The following is a 5,010-nucleotide window of genomic DNA, read 5'->3' on the forward strand; positions in this document are numbered from 1 at the left end:
GAGTTGACTTCATTCAAGCTACAGACCTCTGTTTGACAATCCCATGAACAGAAACTAACAAGAATATAAAAAAGTGGTTGGGAATCACGTCTCGTCACACTGTTCGCAGTAGAGACGAGATTGTGTTTGTAACACTCGTTTGTAAATTTACAAGAAAAAAAACTCGTAAAATTCACGTCTTAAAAAAGTCATCGATTAACGAGGAAAAAACACCAACGTTGTCTGTTTATCTGAGCTTAACTTGAAGATGAAATGTGGAGCATTTTGTGAAGCTTTATTTCCAAATAGGTTTCAAAAACAAAGAAATTCTGAACCTTTTGACGACTCAAAATAAGATTTTTGTCAGTGTAGACGGCTTTCCGGGGTTCTGTGAGTTTCATGTGTAAAATAAGAAGCTCAGAGACACGTTTGGGTGAAGAGGACCACTAATTTATTTTCCTTTTCATTCACAAACCCAGAAGTGCATTTGCCTTATTACATCATGAACCTGTCATCCGAACACCAATGTGTAAACAGCTACATACACCCCCTCCTCCTGACAAAACGTCCCGTTTCAACATAATACAACAAAGATGAATGAAACTAGTCTGTTATATTAGCAGAAGAATGTTGAAAATGCCACAAAATGCTTCTCCTCAGACTCACACAAATGTATAGATCTAGTCTTTAATGGAGGAAGAAAGGATTAAAGTGGACAGCTGTAGGGACACCAATGTCTTCATCAACACCTGCAGAGTTCCTGCAAACCACCCATCAAGAAATAAAACATTAATAAATCGTTAATCAAGCAAAGGAGCTTCAAAACTTTTCTAACATTATCAATATAAATTCAGCTCAACTGTTCAATTAAGTTTAGTTGGTCTGCTCTGCTGCTGCGTGGCGTTCACTTGCTGCTCTGTATGCTCACTTTCACTTTAATCTCGTTTTTTTTCTCATAAATTTACGACTTTAAATCTGGTCATTTTACTTTTCTTTTTTTTTTTGGTGGCCCTAAAACTTCGTCGTAGGAAAGAAATGTATACTACTGTAAAATTAAATATTTTAAGTGTGCCGTATAGTATATAGTATTATGTTGTATAAAAGGTATATAATTCTTTGTTCTTAGCTGTCCACTCCTTGCTTGCCATAATCTTTTTTTTTAATTCACATTACATTTTTTTCTAATTCAGTTGTGTTGCATATTTTTTTTATTTTTGGTAAAAAATAATTAAAAAAATAAAAATAAAGGCTTAAAAGGTGAAGGAAAAGAAAAGCGGACCAAAGTGTCAATTTAGAGAAACACAGATTAGAAGGAGCAGAAAAATTTGAAAATGTAGAAAGAGTCTCACCTTGAATGATGGCTTCCAAAGGAGACAGAGGCCCTTATCGGGATAACATAGTCAGAAGACTTTTCGGTCCCTGTATTTCCTTCCTGATTGGATCTGGTTTCGGGTAATGCCGCCCTGTAACAAGCAGCAGTTTGAACTGCGACATATTTCCAGGTGGTTTGGTCCTTTTTGTGTGAAAGCAAACTGCACCACAAAAAGGTGTGAAACTTTTCTGCAAGTCCTGCAGGCTGAAAGTGATCCCCCCACCATTCCCAAACTTGGAAGTATTCCCCAAAAGACTTTATATTGTCCAACCAATTTCCATTTTCAAAAGTTGAGAAAATTAATTTCCCCTTTGGGCTTCTTTTTCACTATTGTTGAATATGGCCGATTGTCATTCCAGTGAATGCTACATCTGTAGTTGAAAATGAGTTTGTAGCTTTTATGCAGTCTGCATGAGGGCTTTTTTAATGTAAACAATTTTAATTAAATGTGTTTATTGATTAGAAAACCATCTATATGATACAAATGTAAAAATAGTAATAACAACAATAACAATATTAACAATGCAAACATTATTCATCTTTAAAACCAAGTGACATTTTATAACCCCTTTTTCTGCCTAACGCCTAAAAAGACTTCATGTTTGCTTGATTTTATATTAACTCAAAAATTAGGGATTTATTATTTAAAACATTTCTAAATTAACTGTCCTCTCTGGGTGGGTGGAAGGCTCCACCCCCAGGGGGAGGAGTTTAAATACCTTGGGGTCTTGTTTACGAGTTAGAAAGAAGTTATGCGGTCGCTGTATCGGTCAGTTGTGGTGAAGAGAGAGTTTAGACAGAAAGCAAAGCCCTCAATTTACTGGTCGACCTTCGTTCCAACACTCACCTATAGTAACGAGCTCTGGGTCATGACCAAAAGAACGAGGTCCTGAATACAAGCGGTTGAAATGAGCTTCCTCCGCAGGCTGGCTAGGCGCTCCCTTAGAGATAGGGTGAGGAGCCAGTTGAGGTAGTTCAGGCATCTGCTCCTGGACGCCTCTCTGGGGAGGTGTTCCTGCCATGTCCCACTGGGGTGAGGCCCTAAGTAAGACCCAGGACACACTGGAGAGAATAGCAAGTATTTAAATTGTTGTGTTTTGATCAATACTTTGTCTCTTTGAATTGTGTTTGAAGGGTAAATGTCAAGTATTGTAAGCTGAGGGCGCTCCAGGATGTCTTGAGGATTTTAGGAAATTAATTATCCTATAAGAGACGTTTGTATGGCAGGCAGATACTGACACATTGGTTAATGAGCCTGAAGGTGTTTGCTTTTAAGAATATCAATTAATTTTTTTTTTACATCCAAGTGGAGTCATTAAAATGAATGAGAAGACCTTGACTTAGAAATCCTAACAAACATGCAGAGAAAGCAGCATGATCACAGGGGAGGGAGCGAGGGGGGGCCACGCTGCAGGCCGGCCGTGCTCCGGGTCACACGCCTGGCCCGCCCCTGATATCCTCTCCCTCTGCAGCTCTCTTCTTCAAACCACATGCTGAGCCAATTTGCAACAAAGATGAGGCACAGAGGCCATGCCTTACCCTTCTTATTTACCTCTTTAATGAAGCCCCATCATTACTTTAATTTTCTTTTAAAAGGACAAAGAAAGGAGGGAGGAGAAATTATTCTCTCACTTTCTTCAGCCTTTCTTTAAGTTGGGCTTCCTATTGCTGATGGCAACCGCAATATATTTAAAATGTGTTTTTATTATTTACCATTTGTTTAGAAAGTGACATTTTGACAAAGTTTGGATGTGACATTGTCGAAAGATGTGGAGCTTGTATATATATATATATATATATATATATATACATATATATATATATATATATATATATATATAAAAACGCCCCTCTCAACCTCCGCGGATGGTTGCTCCTCCAAGCTCGGGTCCTCTACCAGAGGCCTGGGAGCTTGAGGGTCCTGCGCAGTATCTTAGCTGTTCCTAGCACTGCGCTTTTCTGGACTTAGAGGTCTGAGGTCTTTCCAGGTATCTGTTGTAGCCACTCCTCCAGCTTGGGGGTTACTGCCCCGAGTGCTCCAATTACCACAGGCACCACTGTCACCTTCACTTTCCAGGCTTTCTCCAGTTCTTCTCTGAGTCCCTGGTATTTCTCCAGTTTCTCATGTTCCTTCTTCCTGATGTTTCCATCGCTTGGCACTGCCACATCCACCACAACGGCTTTCCTCTGTTCTTTATCCACCACTACAATGTCTGGTTGGTTCGCCATTACCATCCTATCAGTCTGGATCTGGAAGTCCCACAGGATCTTTGCCCTCTCATTCTCTACCACCTTCGGAGGTGTTTCCCATTTTGACCTTGGGGTTTCCAGTTCATATTCTGCACACATGTTCCTGTATATTATTCCAGCCACTTGATTGTGGCGCTCCATGTATGCTTTACCTGCCAGCATCTTACATCCTGCAGTTATGTGCTGGATTGTTTCAGGCGCCTCTTTGCACAGCCTACACCTTGGGTCTTGTCTGGTGTGGTAGATCTGAGCTTCTATCGCTCTGGTGCTCAGGGCTTGTTCCTGAGCTGCCAGGATGAGCGCTTAAGTACTGTCCTGTAGGCCAGCCCTTTCTAGCCGTTGGTAGGACTTCTTGATATCAGTCACTTCAGTTATGGTCCGGTGGTACATCCCATGCAGGGGTTTGTCCTCCCATGAGGATCTGTCCTCCAGCACTGTGTCCTCTGCTCTCCATTGCCTGAGACATTCACTGAGCACACTGTCATTTGGGGCCTTGAGCTTGATGTACTCATGCATCTTGGATTCATCCTGGATAGTGGCTTCTACACTCACTAGTCCTCGGCCTCCTTCCTTGCGGCTAGCATACAGTCTCAGTGTGCTGGATTTGGGATGGAACCCTCCATGCATGGTGAGGAGCTTCCGTGTTTTAACATCCGTGGTCTGTATCTCTTCCTTTGGCCATCTTATTATTCCTGCAGGGTATCTGATAACTGGCAGTGCGTAGCTGTTTATTGCCCGGGTCTTATTTTTGCCATTGAGCTGGCTTCTCAGGACTTGCCTTACTCGTTGGAGGTATTTAGCTGTTGCAGCTTTCCTTGTTGCCTGCTCCAGGTTGCCATTTGCCTGGGGAATTCCAAGGTACTTATAACTGTCCTCGATGTCTGTTATTGTTCCTTCTGGGAGTGAACCGGCTGGTAAGATGCAGGACTGTCATGCAGGAAACCCGGGTTCGATTCCCAGGGCGGAATGAACAATTAATGGCAATGAAAAATGGGGCAATTACCATGAAAATGGAAATGGGGCAATTACCATAACAATGACGGGCAATTAACATCACCCAGTGAGGGTCCTTGGGCAAGACCCTTAACGCTACCGCCTACCTCACAACATGAGAGACAATGAACCACATGTCATGCTGGCTCAGACGTCGCCCGGCCAAACAAGGTCTGCGTCAGGTGCTGAGGGACCAGAGCACCCTGATGGAAAGTGGGATACTGGAACAAGAACAAGACGGAAATGGACTAGATGTGAGAACAAGGTTCTGTTAGAATGCTACTACTCAAGTAATCCCACCCAGAGGGGTTACATGCAGAGAATGTGGAATGAATGGATGCTTCGAAACCCACAATCAGGGCTAACTGCCAAACAACTGGTAGCCCAGTGCTCTAACATCCACAAACGGCAACTCC

Source organism: Oryzias latipes, chromosome 4 (assembly GCF_053564925.1).
Source record: "Oryzias latipes strain Hd-rR chromosome 4, Olatipes_Hd-rR_3.1".
In the NCBI taxonomy this organism is placed as follows: Eukaryota; Metazoa; Chordata; class Actinopteri; order Beloniformes; family Adrianichthyidae; genus Oryzias; species Oryzias latipes.